This window comes from Pseudophryne corroboree, chromosome 4 (genome assembly GCF_028390025.1).
Source record: "Pseudophryne corroboree isolate aPseCor3 chromosome 4, aPseCor3.hap2, whole genome shotgun sequence".
NCBI classification, from domain to species: Eukaryota; Metazoa; Chordata; class Amphibia; order Anura; family Myobatrachidae; genus Pseudophryne; species Pseudophryne corroboree.
Genome location: NC_086447.1, coordinates 922,854,175 through 922,878,624, shown reverse-complemented (window position 1 = coordinate 922,878,624; position 24,450 = coordinate 922,854,175). Strand labels below are relative to the sequence as shown.

General features: G+C 43.6%; 1 pseudogene; it reads right to left on the bottom strand.

Moving 5' to 3' along the window:
• Positions 1-1,236: 1,236 nt before the first annotated feature.
• Positions 1,237-24,450, bottom strand: part of LOC134910700 (calpain-8-like) — a 135,417-nt pseudogene continuing 112,203 nt past the window's right edge.

Here is a 24,450-nt window from a genome sequence, read left to right as displayed (position 1 = left end):
CTTCAGTGGTCAACGTAAAGACTGGATACCAACCCTAACGTTAAACCCAATTCAAACCCTGACCCTACATTTGACCCTAATACTAAACCTACTCTAACTACTAAATTTAACCTTACTATAACATACTAATCCTAACCCTAATCTAATACTACTCTAATCTTATCGCTAATCCTAAATCTAACCCTAGTATAATGCTAAACCTAACCCTAATATGTACTGTCAACATTGTGCCTGCATACTGAACAGTCTCTGGTGGTCATTCCGAGTTGATCGCTCGCTAGCAGTTTTTAGCAGCCGTGCAAACGATATGCCGCGCCCTCTGGGAGTGTATTTCATCTTAGCAGAAGTGCGAACGAAAGGATCGCAGAGCGGCTACAAAGTTTTTTTGTGCAGTTTTAGAGTAGCTCAATACCTACTCAGCGCTTGCGATGACTTCACACTGTTCAGTTACGGATTTGACGTCACAAACACGCCCTACGTTCGCCCAGCCATGCCTGCGTTTTTCCGAACACTCCCTGAAAACGGTCAGTTGACACCCAGAAACGCCCACTTCATGTCAATCACTCTGCGGCCAGCACTGCGACTGAAATGCTTCGCTAGACCTTGTGTGAAACTACATCGTTCGTTGCAATAGTATGACGCGCGTGCGCATTGCGCCACATACGCATGCGTAGAAGTGACATTTTTTTGCCTCATTGCTGCACAGCGAACGAATGCAGCTAGCGATCAACTCAGAATGACCACCTATATCCCAATAGTGGCTCTCAGTCAGATTAAAAGTGTCTTCTATGTTCACACCACACTTTCAAGTGTTCCTTCTGGGTTCCCTTTTGGTTTTCTCTTACACCAGGGGTAAATATACTCAAGGTCTATTTCCGTCTAGTTTAAATTGATGTCAATAGATGTTGTGTTCCCAGGGATTAAACACACATTTACTATCATTTATAAATGAATATCAAAAATTGTCTGTCAGCTGACAGGGGCAGAGGACCCACTGAGAGCCACAGAAACTGCCTATAAAGGGTGTGCAACAATCAATTATTTTAAGGGTCCCAACATTTTTTTTTTCATATGATAATGTTTCATTGCGAGAAGACAGAGAAATAGACAGAACATAATAAAGTGACCTACGCAGAGGTCCTTGAACATTGTCCATAAGAGCAATATCCATAGACAAATCCAAACAATATTACAATGTATATAAAAAACACATTGAAAAAAGAAAACTCCGTAGTGTTATCTAATTTTTTATATTTTATAAGGAGAATAAAGAGCCAGTAAGAAGACAGAACATCAGAAAAGGCAAAGAAACAAAGAAAATTAAGACAGAAAAAAAGGGGGGTGGGGGGGAGGGAGGGCAACCCGACTGGTCAGGCCAGTATTCAAGTAGCTAGTCAAACCATCCCGTTCGCTCAGGTAAATGCAGGGGTGACTTTACAGTGAGAAGTCCAGGAATCCCAGACTTTAATCAACTTTGTAGAAGACCCTCGCAATATACTCGTGATTTACTCCATCCAATGTATGTGCCAAATTTTAGCAATAGTCTCATCTATTTTAGGTGACATAGAGGTCCTCCATCGGGATGCTATACAGCGTCTGGTCGACAAGAGAGTCCCAACATTTTTGTCCATTCCATTGTCATTTGTTTATTAGAATTCTTATGAATCAAAAATCAAATGCAAAGTCTGATTTATATTTAATATGGAAAAAACAATGGTGCATGCCTATGACTTTTCTCACTTTCAAGTTATTTCTGGAATTTTGTCCACGAGAGGTAGGTAGATAGATAGATAGATAGATAGATAGATAGATAGATATGAGATAGATAGATATGAGATAGATAGATAGATGGATAGATATGAGATAGATGGATAGATAGATGGATAGATATGAGAGAGATAGATAGATAGATAGATAGATAGATGGATAGATATGAGATAGATAGATAAATAGATAGATAGATATGAGATAGATGGATAGATAGATAGATGAGATAGATAGATAGATAGATAGATAGATATATATGAGATAGATAGATATGATATGATATGAGAGAGAGATAGCTATGAGATAGATAGATAGATAGATAGATAGATAGATAGATAGATAGATAGATAGATAGATAGATAGATATGAGATATATAGATAGATGGATAGATATGAGATAGATAGATACATAGATAGATAGATATGAGACAGATAGATAGATAGATAGATAGATAGATAGATAGATATGAGAGAGACAGAGCTATGAGATAGATAGATAGATAGATAGATAGATAGATAGATAGATAGATAGATAGATAGATAGATAGATAGGTAGATAGATATGAAATAGATAGATAGATAGATAAATATGAGATAGATAGATAGATAGATATGAGATAGATAGATAGATAGATAGATAGATAGATATGAGATGTGACGTGAAATACATACTACACATAATGTATACAAATGTGGGGGCGGGGCGCCAAAGAAAACTTTTGTCCTGAGGTCCACATGATCTAGGACCGGTCCGGCTACAGAGCCACTTTTAAAGGTTGGCCGTCCCCACAGTGCATGCCTCCACCCTATACCAGCGAGGGCGAGAGTTACACATAGGTCTGTAATGTCCGTCTGTTGTCACAGAATGATGTATTTACCAGTCTTCATCCTTCATATCAGTCCGGCACAGAGCCACTGCGGAGAGAGAAGAGATGATTTGTTTGATGGCCCGTTACAGAAAAACCTTTGATAAAAGTGGTTCCCAAACTGTGTGCTGTGGCTCCCTGGGGTTCCCCGGGACACTTGCAGGGGGGCCCTGGGCTGGTGATCCAGGACCAAATAAAGTTATTTGTGGCCAATGTAATAGGCAAAACCAGCGCTGGCGGCTTCCATCATAAACTGCGTGGAGTAACAGAAGCGAATCCTGTCCCTCACCACACAACTGACTCTGACATATAAACACAATTTACTTAATTTATTATGTTTTTCTGAATTTCGCAATTAGAAACTTTTGGCCTAGGAGTGCAGTGAAATAATCTGATACTCTAGAGCACCTTGATTAAAAATAGTTTTGTGACTACTGGCATAAGGAAAAAAAAGACATCATTCATATAAGGGTTTCTCAAAAGTTCTTGGGTGGGCATGCGATCTGACGGACAGGATGGTAATCTGAGAGACATACTGCAGTTAGTAATTGCTACATGAAAGGATAGCAATGGAGCCACAAGAGTGTAGTTATAGTGAGATTACATTGTTAGTTAAACCTGGAATGAATATAGGAAACAACAAGTGACGGGAGGGGGAGGTGCATCAAACCTTGGAGAGCGATAAAGTGGAAAAGCTGCCCAAAGCAACTGGATGTACTTACAAAGCTGCCGGACGGGATCCCAACGGAGAACGGGATCCCGGCGTCAAAATACAGACGACTGGAATCCCGAACAATCTTTTAGCAGGACACGCTTGCGTCCTGCCGTGGGGGGTGGGAGGTTTCGTTTAGGCATTAGAAGGGGGTTAGGTTTAGGGTGCCGGGACTCGAAGGGGGTGGTTAGGTTTCTGGGGAGGTGAGGTTAGGCACTTACAAGGGGAAGATAGGGTTATGCACCAAGCGGGGAGGTTAGGTTTAGGCAGCGGGGAAGGGAGGGTTAGGGTTAGGCACCACTGGGGAGGGTTAGGCACCCACAAGGGAGGGTTAGGGTAGGGGGCAGGGGCGGGTAAGGGTACTTTCTGGGGGGCTGTAGAGATTCGTATGGTCGGGATGCTGCTGTTATTATAATAAAACATCAGTAAAACGTCCATCAGTATATTATACCGAATCCAAAGCAACTCATCAGGTAAATGACAGAAGGTGGTAGGTTACTTTGGACAACTGTCCACTTTATCTCTCTCCAAAGCTTGGTGCATCTCCCCCAGGGTCACATGCAGAGGTGGTAAGAGGGGAGGAGAAGAAGAGAGCAGTTATTTCCTTTAGACAATTGAGGCTAAATGCACAAAGCGGCGTGGATACTTGATGTTAGTGTATCTGGCTGTCCCGGCCCCCCTGTGAATGTCAATGTCTTATCAGACTTTGGCTTTCATTTTCAAAACAGCACTTGAAGAATGTGGGATGAGCGGCCGATCGTTCCTGCCTACTGGTTTCCATACATTTCCCTGAGTCGCCAGAGAGACACTTACCTCAGAGACGGACAGACTGATCTTTCCACTCTTGTCTGTATCCAGGAAATTAAACATCTCTGAGGAGAAATAAAAGGAAATAATTACACTGAGAAACTGTAAGAAGGGTAATACAATGTAGAGGGCAGAGTTTGTAGTTCTGAGGGGCATGTGGCCTGCTCTCCAGGCCCTGGGACATTGTATGGGCTAGGGCACTGTGGGTATGGCCACGATGCCCCAGCTTCATGTACATTTGTATGGTGCAAAGTGGGATGTGGTTGTGTGAGTGTGGTTACACCTTCCCTGCACCCCCAGGCATCTACAGCAGTGACGTGCGGTCAGGGTAGGCAGGAGGCAGCGCCTCTCCTGTCATTCTCCAGTAGGCCTTACACTGGGCATTCAGACCCAGACATATGTGTAATTATTTACGGGGTGGGTGTGGGGTGCGGTGGCCCCTATGTCGGTATGGCTGGGCGGCTTCAGGTCGGCACACCCTAACACTTTATTAACACTTATGATTTCCCTATCACTTTGTATATATATTTGTATTATTTTAATCACACTTCACCTACATAGCACTTATGTGCTTCTTATTAACCCTTAATAATTTTTACGTGTGTGCTGACCTGGGGTAGCCGACCTGTGCCGACGTGATGGGGTCCTGCACCCCGGACCCATACCTAGTATTGGAGACCCCCAGTGACGGAGACGCCTTGCCGATCGGCCTGGGGGCTTAACCCTATATCTGCAGATATATGCAACTAAGATCTCCGTATTATCTGATTATAATGTAGTGTTATTTCTCACTCAGTGTGCATTAGGGAACACAAATTGTTTTTTCTTACACAGAATTACCCCTCCCTTTTAGCACCTGAGTGACATCACTATCTGATTGAGCAACTTGCCAATATATGTGCATTCACCAGTAAACTCAAGTTTTTTTTTTACTATAAGAATAAACAGAATAATACAAAGAAGATATTTTAAACTTATATGTAGGGTAACAAAGTATATACTGCTGCATCTTTATGTAATGCCCACATGACCCCTCAGATTCATATACGTGGGCGTAATCCTGGATCAGCCTCTGATACTAGCCAGTGCCTCCCTAGCCACTGACAATGGGTAACGGTGAGGAACAGGGTGTAAAGTAGCGTCGGCACTCACTGAGAAGGGTCTCCAGGCGCATCATACACGCTATGAAATCCTCAAAATGAATAGACAGTTCCTTAGTAGTGTAGCGCCGGGCAATGATGTCCTGAATCCGGGTGTTGAGGGTGAAGCCTGGAAATGTAAGATGACCAATGTTATATGTCTGATTGCATTAATAACAACGCCCAGATTTCTTCAGAAAGTAACTGATGCTGAAAGCCCTGACATGGACAGGACAACTGTGCACCAAGACGCACATTACCTGTGCGTCATGTCGAAGTCAAAAATATTACATAGAGAGAACGTACAGACTCCACACATTATGAGTCACTATGCTTGCAAATACGCGCAGCGAGCACAACAATATATGGTAACATACGCATTTACACAGACATGCCACAGAGATAGATTCGACACATATTTCATACAGCACATTATAACATATCAAGCGCCAGACATCATAATGTTTTAATTATATAATGGAGTAACGTCATGTATGTGTATTATTGGAGCAGAGCAAGATAGACATGTCGTGCTTGGTATTAAAGCAACCAGATTAATGTGTATATCAATTTGATGCCTGTTATTAAGTTGTAGCTCATTGCAACAAATAGATATGATTAAATGTATGAAAGCTAAAGTCACTCTTATTAGAACAATAGACATTCCAAGCACGTTATGGACAGGAAACTTAGGCCAGCCCTTTTGATGTCTTCAAGGCTGAACCATGTTTGCATATGAACCAATCAGTGACTCATCATGAATGAGAAAGTTCCCTCCCCTAGACTAGTCTGTGCACTCCCCCAAACTATATAGTACATTGCTGAAGAGACACACAGGGGTCTCTGTTCTTTTTCCCTGGGTGCTGTTTGAGATGCTGTTTGCCCAGTTCCTGTATTTATTTGCTGAGAGAGAGAGAGAGATATATAGAGCGGAGGATGCATTGAGGGAATGGTATTGTATGCTGGCCTGTAACTGTATGTATTTGATTTAGTTTGTATTAACTGCTTACTGTATAAATTGTAACCATGTAACTATATATATATATATATATATATATATATATATATATACTGTACATTGGGGGTAATTCCAAGTTGATCGCAGCAGGAAAAATTTTAGCAGTTGGGCAAAACCATGTGCACTGCAGGGGGGGCAGAGATAACATTTGCAGAGAGAGTTAGATTTGGGTGGGTTATTTTGTTTCTGTGCAGGGTAAATACTGGCTGCTTTATTTTTACACTGCAGTTTAGATTGCAGATTGAACACACCCCACCCAAATCTATCTCTCTCTGCACATGTTATATCTGCATCCCCTGCAGTGCACATGGTTTTGCCCAACTGCTAAAAAAGTTCCTGCTGCGATCAACTTGGAATTACCCCCATTGTGATATATTGAATACATATCCTTTTTTTTAATTTATTTAATAGTTTTGATTGAATTTCAGTGGTGGGACCAATCCAATAGAACAAAACAAAACGGGAGCGGAGCCAAACATGTCAACATGTATATCATACATCATAGTCAAGTTCAACACAACGACTTAAATGCGTAAAGTTAGGGAGTCCCTTAAAAGGGGCCAGGGTGAACAAGCTCCAATATAAAATAAAGCTAAAAGCATATCAAACCCTTTTCTTTACGTTTTACAAGTTCACGTTATGTGCGTGAAGGAGGCGAATCAAGATTATCAATAGTAATACATTGAGTGCGTGCCCATGGAGAATAAGCTACCAGTCGATTCAAAGATATGATGGTTTGTGGATTTTAATTTTAATGGTAACAATGTCTGGGATCTTCTCTGATTTCCAGAGTTGGGCTATAGAAGCTTTCGAGGCTATCAGAATATGTCCTAATAAATACTTGTCTGAGATAGCCACATGTAATCGGGAGTAATGAAATAAAGCTAAGAGGGGACCTAAGGGACAGCATATCCTAACACCTCAGAAATTAAAACAAAAACATCTCTCCAAAGGGGTTGTAAGATCGGGCAGGACCAGAAAATGTGCGTAATGTCCCCTTTATGTCCACATCCTCTCCAACAGTAGGGAGAGATGTTTGGCCATATTTTATGAAGACGATCTGGGGTGAGATAAGCCCTATGGATCAATTTAAAAAACATTTCTGAATGACCGACACGTCTTGAAAATTTAAAGCATGAGTGATAGATACTTGACCACATTCCCTCTGTAAAGATATTGGGCAAATCCCTTTCCCATCCACTCTGGGAAGCAAAGGTATGAGTCATCCTTCCAAAAAATAGATATGTATACCATTTGGAGATGTTACCTTGACTATGTTTAGTGCGAGTAAGGAGGGGGAGCATCTTGGGAAGGCAGGTGTGTGCTGAGGGGTTGGGGCTGTACTTAGAAAGCCAGTTCCTTATTTGGAGGTATTTATAAAAGTCTTGTTTTGGAATGTGGAAGTGCGTTTGTAGATATGTAAAAGAGGCTAATGTATCTTGTACATGGATATCTTGAAGGGTCTGGAGACCACAATCAGACCAAGAGAGTAAGGACATGTTGGGAATCGTAAGGGCTATTGCCCTCAATGGAAGCTGCAGAAAGGGGAGTGATTGTTTAGCTTCGGGTGAGAAGAGATTATGCCAGACAGTCAATGTAGAGGAAATCGCTTTACATTTATTGATTGACGCAGGGATAGCAGATACTGGGAGCCACAGCAGGTCTGCCAGATGGTAAGGGGATATAGCTGTCTGTTCTATAAGCACCCAAGGCTTCGCTGTATCTAAGTCAGCCCAATCTCTGATGTGACTCAGAATACATGCCATGTGGTATTTTTCTAAGTCTGGGCAAGCTACACCCCCCCCCCCTAACTGAAAGGGTAGATTGAGCTATTTTCGGTTTCCTTCTCCCACCCCCCCCCCACAGATATAGTTAGAAAGGATCTTATTGAAATCATTGCAAGTTTTCTTTGGGAAGGGGTGAGGTATGGTTCTAAAGAGGAACATCAGTTTCGGTAAAAGCACCATTTTAGCTGCCGCAACGTGCCCAATCCACAAAACGTCCTGCAACATCCAGTCTTTGGTAAGTGTTCTGAACGCTGTGAGAAATGGACTAAAATTACAGGACAGGAGATCCGCCTCTCTAGAGAGGTGAACGCCCAATTATCGAAGGGACTGTGATTGTCAGGAATATTTATTAAGAGTTTTCAAGGAATGGACTTCACTATTGGTGACGTTTAGTGGGAGAACATCGGTTTTAGTAGTGTTAAGTCTATAGTAAGATAATTTGGCATAACGGTCAAGCACGGCATGTAATCGGGGGAGGGAAGATTCTGGTTGTAGAAGACACAATAAAATATCGTCCGCGAATAAGCTTATTTTATGTTGTTCCCACCTATGAGGGGACCCACAATCAGAGTGTCTCCTCTAATATATTCCGCTAATGGCTCAATCGCAAAGGCGAATATCAATGGGGATAAGGGGCAAACCTGACGGGTACGTTGGTTACATCAAATCTCGCAGAGTAGCACCCATTGTTGAACACTCCAGCCGACGGACAGGAATACAAGGCTAAAATGGCGCTTAGAAAATGACCTCCAATACCAAACCTTTGCAACATATGCTGCATATATTTCCAATGAAGCCTATCGAATGCTTTCTCAGCATCAAGTGATAGAAGCAACAAAGGTTGATCTGACTGTTGGCAGTGTTCAATGATATTAATCACTCTTCTAGTGTTATCAGAATCCTATCTACCTACTACAAAGCCAACTTCATCCGGGTTAATTAAAGTGGGCAAAAGGGGAGCAAGTCTGTTCGCTATCAATTTCGCAAATAATTTGACATCAACGTTAAGTAAAGTGATGGGGCGGTAGTTTTGGACAGAAGTAGGCGATTTACCGGGTTTTGGAATTGTTATAATTTGGGATTCCAGCATTTCTTTAGGGAAAGAAGAAGTATTAGAGGCTTCATGGAAGACATTTAGTAAAATAGGAGCCAGAACGTTATTAAATTGCTTATAGAAGTTGGATGTATAGCCGTCGGGGCCAGGGGCTTTATCTAGAGGAAGGGAGCTTTTGGCTGCCTCAACTTCCTCAAGAGTCCATGGGGAATGAATAAGTTTGGCATCTTGAGCCGATAGTGATTTCAGAGGAAGATTCCAAAGAAATTCAGAGATTTCTAGAGGATCAGGTTGGGGGGTATTAGGGTCATCCTTTAAATGATACAGTTGAGAATAGTAGTCCGCAAACGCGTTGAATAAATCGGAAGGGTCCATAACCTTGGCACCTTTGGAATTGTATACTGCCTGTATTTGTTCTCGAGCTCTGCGGCCACGAAGTTTGCAGGCCAAACGTCGACCTGCCCTATTGCCTAGAGAGTAATATTTTTGATTAAGCCGCTGAATGTTACGGTGAACTTCAGCAAGCGCAAAGGAGTTAACTTCGTCTCGGGCTGCTAAAAGTCTAGTAAAAATAGTTTTATTTAAGGGGTCTACTTTATGGGCCATCTACAAAGAGGCCACGTTCTGCTCAGCAGAGGTAAGTTTCTGACGCGATTCACGTTATTTGGCCGCAATTTGTATTGCTGAGCCTCTGATGACGGCCTTCAGCGCACACCAATGGGTGAAAGTAGAGGTATCTAATGGTTGATTAGTAGTTAAGTACAGCTCCAAAGATTTCTGTATCGCCTGGAGGCCTTCCGGTCTTTTCAAAAGGTGAGAGCCCAGTCTCCAAGGGCCCGGGGGGGCATTGTTGGGAAAAATATCCCAGCACAAAAATAGGGGCGCATGATATGACCAAGTCATTGGATAGATATCGATCTTGCGTAACGAGGCCAAAGGCGGTCTATCTACAATGGCCAAATCAATTCGGGAATATGATCTGTGTACATGGGAGTAAAAGGTATAGTCTCGCATTGATGGGTGTTTGACCCACCAAGCATCATACCAGCCATATTCAGCCAATAAGTTTCTAAAGGGACCTGAAGATACACAAGGTTTTGCTGGACGAGGAATCATAGGTGGGTTGGACCTATCCATGTAAGGATAAGAAGCTAAATTAAAGTCGCCCAAAAGCAAAACAGCACCCCTAGACTTTTCCTGAAGGGCATGAAAGAGCTTTCTGCAGAAAGGGGCCTGCTTGGTATAGGGCACGTAGCAGCTGGCGATGGTAACCTCAACATTTTCCAAATGACCTATTAATATTAAATATCTACCTTCGGGGTCCGAGTGTTGGGCCGAAAGTACAAACGGGCAGTTCTGAGCAATAAGAATGGTCACTCCAGCCTTTTTTACAGGGCCATTAGCCGTAAAACACTGGGGGTATTTAGCATTAGTGAAACACGGGGGGATAAGATTCAGAAAATGCGTCTCTTGTACAGCTACAATATGCGCTCTCTGTTTAGAGAAGTAGGTAAGGGCTATTTTTCTCTTATGGGGGGAGTTCAGCCCCTTAGCATTAATTGAAATAACATTCACCATGGGTCGAGAAAGAAATCAGCGTAGTGCAAACGAGTTGAAGGACCTAGAAACTGCTGACATGACAGTGATGAAATCCTAGACTGGATCACCAAACAGGAAGCAGAAAAGAAACACACATAAAAGGGAAAAAATGAAAAAAATAATACACATTAAACAACACAACTGGTCTCCCATGAGACCAAAACCAGACACCTTGTCTCTGCATCTGTGTAGAACAATTGAGGGGTAGTGGCACGTCTCCCACCCACCATCCCAACCCAGGAATAAAGTGGAGGATGCCAATCCAGCCGCCTCCCGAGCACCCCCCCAACACACCTCCACTTCTACATACTTTCAAAGAAGTTGCAAACTATATCGAGGAGGGGAAGGGGTCCGCCAAAGGGGAGGCCGGACCGACAGCCTCACAGCAGCAAATAAACCAGGTGTATTAACATCAATACAGGTAACCATAACAACAAGGAAGGGTAATACATTGAATCGGCAGATCAACCGTAAAAGAGCTTCACGGCCGTCTATAGTAACAGCTAACCTCCAAAACTTTCAAAAATAAAAAAACAAATTTGAAACAAAGAAACATACGGAGGTATCATAAAAATGCAGATAACAGAGCAATGTATAGTGAACACAGCATTGGGTGAAGCCCTAGAGTAGAGTAATAGGCAGCAACAAAAGAAACATCCACAGCCTAAATCAGCCACCTACTCCACCGTGGACCAGTCCTGCTGGAGTCTACGATGAGGAGAGGGGCCACTACTAGATGGACTCTAGGCGTTTCATTCCTTCTTCGACGTTGTGTATCACGATCGTGGAACCTTCGCGCGCAATGAGAAGCTTAGTAAGAAATCTCCAGCGGTAAGAAATGTTAGCCTCTCTCAAGGCCAATGTAATGGGCTGAAGCAAACGTCAAAGTGTCATGAGAGTCAATTAAATGGTTATGAGACCCCACAACCTCCTCCATCTTAAGGCCCATACACACTTGACGATAAAATGAACGACGTCGTTCATTTCAGCCCTCATCAACGACGTCGCTCATTATATCGTCAAGTGTGTATGCATCCGACGACCACCGATGCCCGGCCCCGCGGGACGTTAACGACCCTCGCTTATCTGTGGAGCATGTATGCTCAATTTCCACTATGGTCGTTACAGACCAGAGACGTCGTTGAATGTGTATGGTGTGAAAGACCAACGACCAACGACCAAGCCACTGTTCACCAGCCCTGTTCCCAGCTCATTATTTTAATAAACTGTTCAGCTTGGATGCTTCAACGATGAATGGTCTATGGTCTTTGGTCTTTGGTCTTTGGTCTTTCGTCTTTGGTAGTTTGTATGCTCATGTCGTTTGCTCAGCTGTTCAAGGGAAGTTCAAGGGAAGTCGTTGACGACGGTCGTTAACGATGTGTGCATCGTCAAGTGTGTATGGGCCTTTAGTTTCCAAATAGTTGGTACGATCTCCAATCTCATCAATGGACTGTTGGCACGCCTCAAGAGCGGAGCGGAATTCTGCTGCTATTTCTGATTTGAACTGCGACATTAGCATTTTCATCGTACCAACACTTAACGCGTCAGAGTCGCTGACCACGTCCGTAGGGAGAGAGGGCGGCCCCGGGGAAGACGTGTCAGAGGCGGTGCGGGGTAGGTCAGGTTCAGCTTTCTTCAACTGAGGTTTGTCTCCCATTGTTTTGGAAAGTTGAGGGGAAGATTTAAAAAATTACATTTGAGACACTGACTTGGAGGATTCCTGACGTTTGGGAGGCATCACAGAGTTTGAGACGAACTGGGGAGAGGGATGAAACTGCTAGCGGTGAGAGCGAAGATTCCACAAAAGAAGACACCAATCAAAACATATCCCGGGCTAGGACGGAGGCAGGAAGAATAGTAATCAAATCAATACCATCATGCGTGGACAGAATTTCCCATGAGGGAAGATGTAATATATCAGAACGGACACCAGGTGGAGCTCCAAGTCTTGGATATAGCAAATATGGTATGTAATGTAGAATATATCGGGAGCAGAGAAACACAGCCTTGGGGTCTGCTTTGATGTAAAAAAAATTAAATAAATGGTGTCAGCAGGGCCCACAGCTGCAGGAGATGTATCTCTGGAGCCAGATTCCTGGGAAGCGCAAGTAGCTGATGAGGGGGGCATGCAGAGCAGGTCTGCCTTGTACTCAATTTTCACTTTTTTTTTTTCCTTTTTCAATGGCCGCCAGCTGAGCAGGGCATCGTGCAGCAGCCTCCTTGATAGGGACGGAGCTTAAATCGTCCCGTAGCGCAGGCCGCCGCCACCCACAGAGGTCTCCGAACCCAGGTGAGGGCAGACAGCGCGATCAGAGGATCCCAGCGCCGGGTGCAGATGAGTCTCCAGCCGCAGGAGGGGGTACAGCCACACCGCAGGCGATGGCCACGCAGAGACCCGGGTCCCGGTAAGCGGCAATGACGTGGGAATGATAGCAGGGACACCACGGCAGTTGAAGGTCCACGGTGGGGGTGATCCAGAAATTGAGCCTGCGGTCTCATACACGGGAGTACAATACAAGAATGTTAAGCCTTTCCTACACACTCAGCGCAACAACCAAATATATATACACACGTCCCTTTGTTCTCTTTCTTGGACGTTGATGACTCCGTCTTTCAAATCTTCTAACGGCTTGATCTCTATTCCGTGAACTCCAAAATGTGAAAACAAAAATAACAACCACCAATGTGTAGTATTTTCTTATTTACAAATAGTCTCTATATCAATTGTCTTTATATTGTAATCTTAACTCCAGCGTACCAAGACTCACACAGAATAAGGTTAGTATGTGCTCATAAAGGTATCTTTATCCTTTTTAATTTCAGTCATCCAGGATCTTGATAAAGGTCACATGACCGAAACGAGTTGATACTGTCATCAGGAGTGTGAGTAGCCAACTTCAATTTTTATTCGTGTACATATTTTTCTTGGGACATTCTTTTTTTATTTTTTAAACTTTTTTCTTATGTGGATGGTTTTCCATTCTATTGACTTTCATTGTTTTGTACCAATAAATTTGTTTTTATGGAAAAAAAAACCTGTGGATATATTCCATTTGGGTGGATATAAGCTGGAAAAAAATATACTCCACTGAATACACAGTAAAGATACCTTGATAGGAGCTGCATTCCACTTCAGAGTGTGAGTCTGGGTACGGAACTTTTTGGGATATCATACATACTAAAGATACCATGATGTGTTTGATTCCTGCTTTGCCTCTGTGAGTGTTGTGGTACGCATCCTCTAAGTGATCAGTTTTCTTCTGGGGGCTTCTATATATATATATATATATATATATATATATAATTTGATCCGCTGGGATAAAGAACACTTAAAAGATACCTTGATATGTGCATACCATTCTCAATTTGTGTGAGTGGGGGTACGCTTCAATTGAATTATTCTTGGTAAATTTATCAGCGTATTCCAGAACCTACTACACATTTTTTGTTCTGTATTTTTCCTCTTTTCCTTGTTCTTCTGAGCCTACATAAAATCGTAAGGGGTGGAGAAGTATGGACGGGAGGAAACAGTGTTTGAAAGAAACCTTTATGGGAGTCACCATACACCCTATTGTGTGAGTTCTGGTACGCTGTACAAATCACCTCAAAGATACCTAGATGTACTTACCAGCTGTATTCTTTCTGTGAGTTTTGGGGTACGCATCCCATATGACTCTTTTTCTACAAATCTCTCTTCCACTGTCTTTTTCTACATCTACACGTTGTGGTGTAGTCTCAATACACAGAGGAGTTAAGAGGAAGGGCACCAATTAATTCCTTTTTTTTGGCACAAGTTATGTCCAGTGTTTAGGTACGAATAGGTCCGTATTGTTCTTGTTGAATTTTACTGTTCTACAAGAACGTACTACACACTATTGTATTTTAATTTTTTTCACGCTAATACTGAATACACAAGACTTCTGGGAGGAGAAAGGACTGACGGATCATAATTTCTGAAAGATACCTTTATGAGAGTCATCCTACTTCGTGCAGTGTGAGTTCGGGTACGCAGTGTGCTACACCCCAAAGAAACCTAGATGTGTGTGCAGTTTGCATTTTTTATGTGAGTCTGAGGGTACGCTCCCAATCAGACTATTCTTCACTTTAGGATTTCATATTATTGTCACATTTTATGGTGAATTGGACACTGGATGACTGAAAGTAAAAAGGATAAAGATACCTTTATAAGCACATACTAACCTTATTCTGTGTGAGTCTTGGTACGCTGGAGTTAAGACTACACTATAAAGACAATTGATATAGAGACTATTTGTAAATAAGAAAATACTACACATTGGTGGTTGTTATTTTTGTTTTCACATTTTGGAGTTCACGGAATAGAGATCAAGCCGTTAGAAGATTTGAAAGAAGGAGTCATCAACGTCCAAGAAAGAGAACAAAGGGACGTGTGTATATATATTTGGTTGTTGCGCTGAGTGTGTAGGAAAGGCTTAACATTCTTGTATTGTATTCTCTGTTTTAAATGTGGTGACATTTATTTAAACCTTTAACACCTTAGCTGCATTGCGCCTGGTTAGTCATCTCTCCAAATCCATTTGAATCTCATACACGGGAGTAGGCCGCAACCTGCAGAGGCCAAATTAATGACCTCCCAGCTCCGCAACCAACACTCCTGGGCTCAAGATCATTCAGGGGAGTCAATCCTGACAGGAAGGCACTGTGAAGCCCCTATATATAATGGTTTTTAACTTTTGCATACAGGAGCTTCTCCACCACACGTCCTGCTGCATTCACAAATAGGCCACGCCCCAATACATATCCGTTTAATAACAAATATATACATCAATGAGCTTTGGAACTCAGACAATGGGGTAAATTTACTAAGGTGGGAGATTTTTTAGAACTGGTGATGTTGCCCATAGCAACCAATCAGATTATATCTATTATCTGCTAGAAGCAGCTAGATATATGGTAAGTAGAATCTGATTGGTTTCCATGGGCAACATCACCAGTTCTAAAAATCTCCCACCTTAGTAAATTTACCCCAATGTGTGAGTATTGTTTTCTCTTAAGGGATGTAGTGTTTTGCGATGCACGGCGCACTTTTTTCGTATATGGTAATAAGATGTGCCTGGCGTCCGCAGTTTATATTAGAGCGGGCATTTTAAATATTTGTTAGAAAGCAATTTGGCATTTACAGTCATTATGTTCTGCGTCATCCTACCACCGCTGCGTCATTATGTTCTGCATCATCCTACCAGCCCTGCGTCATTATGTTCTGCATCATCCTACCAGCCGTGCATCATTATGTTCTGCATCATCCTACCAGCCGTGTCATTATGTTCTGCATCATCCTACCAGTCCTGCGTCATTATGTTTTGCATCATCCTACCAGCCCTGCGTCATTATGTTCTGCATCATCCTACCAGTCCTGCGTCATTATGTTCTGCATCATCCTACCAGCCCAGCGTCATTATGTTCTGCATCATCCTACCAGCCTTGTGTCATTATGTTCTGCATCATCCTACCAGCCCTGCGTCATTATGTTCTGCATCATCCTACCAGCCCTGCATCATTATGTTCTGCATCATCCTACCAGCTCTGTATCATTATGTTCTGCATCATCCTACCAGCCCTGTATCATTATGTTCTGCATCATCCTACCAGTCCTGCGTCATTATGTTCTGCATCATCCTACCAGCCTTGTGTCATTATGTTCTGCATCATCCTACCAGCCCTGCATCATTATGTTCTGCATCATCCTACCAGCTCTGCATCATTATGTTCTGCATCATCCTACCAGCCCTGTATCATTATGTTCTGCATCATCCTACCAATCCTGCGTCATTATGTTCTGCATCATCCTACCAGCCCTGCGTCATTATGTTCTGCATCATCCTACCAGCCCTGCGTCATTATGTTCTGCATCATCCTACCAGCCCTGCGTCATTATGTTCTGCATCATCCTACCAGCCCTGAGTCATTATGTTCTGCATCATCCTACCAGCCCTGCATCATTATGTTCTGCATCATCCTACCAGCCCTGCGTCATTATGTTCTGCATCATCCTACAAGCCCTGCGTCATTATGTTCTGCATCATCCTACCAGCCCTGTGTCATTATGTTCTGCATCATTCTTACCAGCCCTGTGTCATTATGTTCTGCATCATCCTACCAGCCCTGTGTCATTATGTTCTCCATTATCCTACCAGCCCTGCGTCATTATGTTCTGCATCATCCTACCAGCCCTGTGTCATTATGTTCTGCATCATCCTACCAGCTCTGCGTCATTATGTTCTGCATCATCCTACCAGCCCTGCATCATTATGTTCTGCATCATCCTACCAGCCCTGTGTCATTATGTTCTGCATCATTCTTACCAGCCCTGTGTCATTATGTTCTCCATTATCCTACCAGTCCTGCGTCATTATGTTCTGCATCATCCTACCAGCCCTGCGTCATTATGTTCTGCATCATCCTACCAGCCCTGTGTCATTATGTTCTGCATCATCCTACCAGCCCTGCATCATTATGTTCTGCATCATCCTACCAGCCCTGTGTCATTATGTTCTGCATCATCCTACCAGCCCTGCATCATTATGTTCTGCATCATCCTACCAGCCCTGTGTCATTATGTTCTGCATCATCCTACCAGCCCTGCATCATTATGTTCTGCATCATCCTACCAGCCCTGTGTCATTATGTTCTGCATCATCCTACCAGCCCTGCGTCATTATGTTCTGCATCATCCTACCAGCCCTGCATCATTATGTTCTGCATCATCCTACCAGCCCTGTGTCATTATGTTCTGCATCATCCTACCAGCCCTGCATCATTATGTTCTGCATCATCCTACCAGCCCTGTGTCATTATGTTCTGCATCATCCTACCAGCCCTGTGTCATTATGTTCTGCATCATCCTACCAGCCCTGTGTCATTATGTTCTGCATCATCCTACCAGCCCTGCATCATTATGTTCTGCATCATCCTACCAGCCCTGTGTCATTATGTTTTGCATCATCCTACCAGCCCTGCGTCATTATGTTCTGCACCATCCTACCAGCCCTGCATCATTATGTTCTGCATCATCCTACCAGCCCTGTGTCATTATGTTCTGCATCATCCTACCAGCCCTGCATCATTATGTTCTGCATCATCCTACCAGCCCTGTGTCATTATGTTCTGCATCATCCTACCAGCCCTGCATCATTATGTTCTGCATCATCCTACCAGCCCTGTGTCATTATGTTCTGCATCATCCTACCAGCCCTGTGTCATTATGTTCTGCATCATCCTACCAGTCCTGTGTCATTATGTTCTGCATCATCCTACCAGTCCTGTGTCATTATGTTCTGCATCATCCTACCAGTCCTGCGTCATTATGTTCTGCATCATCCTACCAGTCCTGAGTCATTATGTTCTGCATCATCCTACCAGTCCTGTGTCATTATGTTCTGCATCATCCTACCAGCCCTGCATCATTATGTTCTTCATCATCCTACCAGCTCTGCGTCATTATGTTCTGCATCATCCTACCAGCCCTGCATCATTATGTTCTGCATCATCCTACCAGCCCTGCGTCTTTATGTTCTGCATCATCCTACCAGCCCTGCGTCATTATGTTCTGCATCATCCTACCAGCCCTGCGTCATTATGTTCTGCATCATCCTACCAGCCCTGCATCATTCTGTTCTGCATCATCCTACCAGCTCTGCGTCATTATGTTCTGCATCATCCTACCAGCCCTGCATCATTATGTTCTGCATCATCCTACCAGCCCTGCGTCATTATGTTCTGCATCATCCTACCAGCTCTGAGTCCAGGGCCGTTATTATAGAGAAACTATCAGGACTGCAGTTGCATGACCGGCCAGAAATTGGGCAGTGAGTCTGCAGCCGCAAGCCAGGATGGGTGTAGTATATTTGACCTGCGGTCGCCACGGGTTCTATTCCCACTCTATGGGTGTTGTGGATACCCACGAGTGGAAATAGTCCCTGTTGGTCGGCATGCCGACCATCGGGACAGTGACCCGTCGGGCTGGTGGAGGAGGTCATGTGACTGTCGGTCAGCTGACCGGCGGTCACATGAATACCACCCGCCAGGATATGTATAGAAATGTCCACAACAAAATGGCCACTGCCATTGAGGAGACCAAAAAATGACGCTATGGTCGAACAGATACATAGGAACTCCAGCAGATGGGGCTGCTACTGCTACTGTGAGACACAGCTGAAGCCTGCTGCTGTGTACACCTGGGCCCTGGTCGAGCGCACCTGATCTCTTGCCTACTCCTGGTTCCTGCTGCAGCCTCTAGAGGGATCCCTGCCTCACATTACTGAGCTTTGTCGGCCGTGACCCAGGTGTGTGATTACCTCAGCAGACACCCTCCCCCCTGCATGCTATAGCCGGTCTTCCCTGCCCCAACTGTCCTCCATTAACCATCACTGCTGCGTGCCATCAGAGATCTGCCCTACCACCAGCTTACAGTGTACAGCCTCTGCCGTGACCTGCCGCTCTCCCTGCTCCAGCCTGCATACAGTAATCACAGCCTGTTCATCTGGATACTGCAGAAGGAGATTCTCCACTGTGTGCTGCTGACATCCAGCACTGGTCCTGCAGCAGGCATCAGCCTGTCACCGACCCTCTCGGGAGGACAACGCGTTTCGCTTGCCCCTTCTCCTTTTCTTGCACCCTGATCCCCCAATCTCACCGGCAGCTTCAGGGGATTTTCTGTGCCTACGGACTTATGGATGACTACAGTTTACTGGGATAAATCGACCTAATGATTGTCCCCCATAACCCAAACTTTGACAATTTGTTTAGAAAAACTGGTTTATGCACCAATTGATGCCCCACCTCCACTGTAGCTCCACCCATATTATCCACAGCTCTGCCTCCATGGGGGCCTGCCTGTTCTATCAGGACTGGGCCCCACAATTTCTGATGGCAGCCCTGCCTGTGTCATTATGTTCTCCATCATCCTACCACCCCTGCGTCATGTATACTATAAATAGATAGATATTACAAATATTTATTTTTACATCCTTGATTACACTGCACACGCCGAATGTAAAGTGTCTGGGTTTTCCTTTATTGCGCCTCTCCCGGATGTCACATTGAGATCATACATACAGATATGTCCAGTTACATCTAGCCTCTCTGCGCGTTAAACAGTCCTTCTAATCGCGCCGTGCTGTGGCGAGACTTGGTAGCGCCAAGCATCTTTACATGCAACTTCCATTATAATGCATCTTATTAGGCAAAATTATGTGAATAAGACGCACAAGCAGACTCTGTTGATTAAAATTATATGTGGTACGCGTATATTCTGTGTGCGACCGCGGCTGTATCTGCATACGAAATGCTATGCTACAGTGTCAGTGGCTGTATTCCCAGAAAACACTGTAACATACCATTTTGTATGCAGATACAGCCGTGGTCACACACAGAATGTAGGCGTGCAGCATATCATTTTAATCAGCAGAGTCTGCTTGTGCATCCTATTTGCATAGCAATGCGAATAAGATGCAGTTTTGGCTAAAAAGATGCCTGACACTAACACAGTTGCACAGGACCTCTCAGCTCACTCACGCCAAGCATTTTACGCTGCATGCCATATTGAGGCAAGATGTATGAGGACACATCTGTACCTCAGTATCACTCTAGGTCACTAAGCTATACAATAGTGAAAAGTGATCAATGTTCCTATAGTAGTTTTTGCATGATGCTAAAATGAACAGCCAGACAAAAATTCAGATTTTTTTTAAATCTGCATAGTTCATAAACACTAGAAGTCCTGTATCTGTCTAAACAGAAATTGCTAGGTACAACACTACCCTAAAAGTTTTATTATACTGTATGTGTAGATTTTTATAGTAATGTAAAAAGACATGCAGATAAAATAAACCCAACATACTGGTATCTTAAAAAATAAACTATTATATGAGTCACCTGCTTGCAGCAACGCGTTTCGCATTTCATGGGCATCAATAGTTCCGGTGTGGTTGGTGTCTACTTCCAGGAATATTTTCTAGAGTAAAAATTAAATAGTCAATGTATTTACAGCGTTTTGGTGTAACAGGAATGATGTATTTTCATGCAATACGCTGTGAGTGTTGGCAGTTTTGTAATTTTACATATTCACAAAATTTACATACTGACACAAAACCTAAGAAAATAAATGAGGCAATAATATATTATCTGTAAAGTATGAGATATTTAGTCCTAAAGTTTATGTTTTTTAAATCAATGTATTTTATATTATCATGTTGCATTATTGTCACAAAGATTTCTAGGCAGGGGGTGCATTTAGCATCCCGGCTGTCGGCAGTCATGTGACCGACGCCGGAATCCTGACACCACTTGGGAGATCGGCGCTGGAAGACCAATAGCCGCCATCCCGAAGGTAAGTATCTGGGTAACTTTTAGGGTTAGGGCCTGAGGACGGAGGTTAGGTAGTAGGGGGGGGGGGGGGGGGGGAGGAAGGGGGGATAGCCCTAGCTCCCCACCCCACCCCCAAAGAGGGATAGGGTTAAGGTAGTGATGGGATAAAAAATACTTACCCTTTTCAGCGTCGGGATCTTCAAAGTCGGGATGCCGGTGTCAGTCATATGACTGCCGACATCCCTACAACCGGGGTATCATACTGAATTCCTATGCAGTACCCTGAACTCTAATGTAAGTCAGCTAGAACCTTTAGTGTTAGTAGAATCCAATCCACACTTCTATAATCTACGTACAACAGACTTCCAAATAATGGGGGGGGGGGGGGGGGGGGAATGTGAATACGTAAAATACAAAGAGTAAAAATGATAAGAAAATATATCAATGAAACATCCATCATATACAGTAATACAATAGATTATTTCTTTCATTTACATTTTGGGGCAATTGTACTAATCCTTGGAGAGGGACAAAGCGGCGAGAGATAAAGTACCAGCCAATCAGCTCTTAGCTGTCATTTTTCAAACACAGCCTGTAACGTGGCAGCTAGGAGCTGATTGGCTGGCAATTTATCACTCTCCACTGTATCACTTTCTAAGGATTAGTACTTCTGCTCCTAATTGTGTTATCGATGTCTTCTTTCCAGAGAAGCTTTTAGTATTTATCAGTATTATACAGCATTACTATAGGTTTTATCAACCAACAGTTCTAAAAAGTATATTAACTTTATATATTATTATATGTTGTATAATAATAAATGTTTAGTTTCTTTTTATTTGTGTTATTTAAATACTTTTAATATCTGTTCATCTCTTTGGTGGATCTGTAATTAAGGTTTCAGCTGGATCTTGTATGAGGCAGTTACTGTACAGATCTTCTTATTACATTGGATCATTTGGATATAAGCGCTTATATTGAAGTTTGTTACGTGCATAATGCATATACATTTATTTATTTTTGAAAAAAGGATAAATCTATACAAATCCACACATATAATATATATATGCAAGCAGGTTATCTACAGTAGTTACATTTCACAGATCAGAACTGGGTTTTTCATTCTAGGGATTATCTGCCTTCCCAGCATAATAGAACACACATCTTACTGTACTGATTGCACAATCTGATTGTATAGATGACAGGGCTCAGTGACAGCCGTACAAGTGTTATTAAACCTGGTCCTGGAGATGTGCATTGTGCGAAGCGCGGAAATAAAGGGGCTGACTCTGCGTCACATGCAAGTCGCAATGTGTGCGCGTCGTAGAAAGAACCAGTGACTGGGATGGATCAAGTATCTGCGTATGGATGGAGATTGTGAGAATGGACTGATCCGTTCACACATGGCCCTCATTCCGAGTTGTTCGCTCGCAAGCTGATTTTAGCAGCATTGCACGCGCTAAGCCGCCGCCTACTGGGAGTGAATCTTAGCATAGTAAAATTGCGAACGAAAGATTAGCAGAATTGCGATTAGACCTCCAGACTTACTCGGCATCTGCGATCAGTTCAGTGCTTGTCGTTCCTGGTTTGACGTCATAAACACACCCAGCGTTCGCCCAGACACTCCCCCGTTTCTCCAGACACTCCCGCGTTTTTACCAGAAACGTTTTTTCGCACACTCCCATAAAACGGCCAGTTTCCGCCCAGTAACACCCACTTCCTGTCAATCACATTACGATCACCAGAACGATGAAAAAGCCGTGAGTAAAATTCCTAACTGCATAGCAAATTTACTTGGCGCAGTCGCACTGCGGACATTGCGCATGCGCACTAAGCGGAAAATCGCTGCGATGCAAAAATTTTTACAGAGCGAACAACTCGGAATGACCACCATAGACCACACTCGTGGGGGCGTGCTGCGAGTCACAGAGGCCTGGTCCAGCAGCACGCCCCCGTGTTTCTGTATGCCGGGGTTTGCCACAAGTGCCAGATGGGCAGTCCGGCCCTGCCTAAATACACTGTATACAACTTATGAATCATAGGGTGAGAATGCGCTAACAAAGATCGCCCCCTATCTGTGACAGATGCAACTGCAGCCGGGGAAGTAGCCTTGTATGAGGCAGCCACCTGCCTGGGAGAAGCCTGGGTGCGAGCCGGGCTACAGTCTGGCTATAGTGTGATGCCACGTAGTAGAGGAGTATGTCTGGGGAACCTCATCCATTAATGGTCGGGGTTCTCTTAGTAGCTGTTATTACCCATGTGCTTCAGTTTTAACACATTTATTCAGAGTATTGATAATAAATGCTCAGACACATGACTGCGCTATGGAGATAACATGTAGCCTTACCATGTAATTCTCCAGCTTCATCCACAGGATCTTTAACTCTTCATTGCTCAGGGTCCCGGTATTGTCCACCTGTACAGTCCGCAGTTAAGGCTGTTACCAGTCAGCGACAGATAGTTACACATTAATCCGATATCTGACTGGATAATACATAAATAAGAGTATGCCACCTTATTACATACCTGCATGATATCAGTCTCGTCTAAGGCATACATATTCATAAGTATTAATTATACAAATGTTAATTAATGCCAGCTCTCAACACTGGCTCCTGATTGGCACTGAGTTGTCACATGATATTACATTGCTGTTTGCCCTCCATTCTGAGGATATTGGTCTGCTAGGCCTGTAGGACTGTATAACACATGTGGCAGCTGATTGGATGGCGGCAGTTCCTGTGCAATTATATGCCGCATTAATGTGGTGTTGGGGTCCTTTTACTTTCTAGTTACTCCTACCAACTCATACCACCAGAACCATCCCTTACATTCACTACATTTGAGGTCCATGCTATACGCCTCTTCCAACCAGTACATCTTAGAGTAGCCATCATTTACCGCCCTCCTGGCACTGCTTCCAAATTCATCGACAACTTTGCTTCCTGGCTTCCTCACTTCCTCTCTTCTGACATTCCCTCCATTATCCTAGGCGATTTCAACATCCCTATTGACATTCCCACACAATCCCCTGCCTCTAAACTCCTTAACCTCACCTCTTCACTTGGTCTCTCCCGGTGGACCCCCCCCCCCCCTTCCATGTGAATGGGAGCTCACTGGATCTGGTCTTCACTCACCGCTGTGATATTTCTGATTTTTCCAACTCCCCATTTCCCCTCTCTGACCACCACCTGCTCTCCTTTAACCTATCTCTCTCTGCTTCCCCATCTCTACCTCCTAAGGCTACCATCACTAAGCGTAACATTGAAGCTATTGACACCACATTCCTTTCCTCCCTGTTTGACTCACTTCTCTCTCCTATTCTCTCTCTCTCATGCCCTGAACAAGCCACTTCCTTAT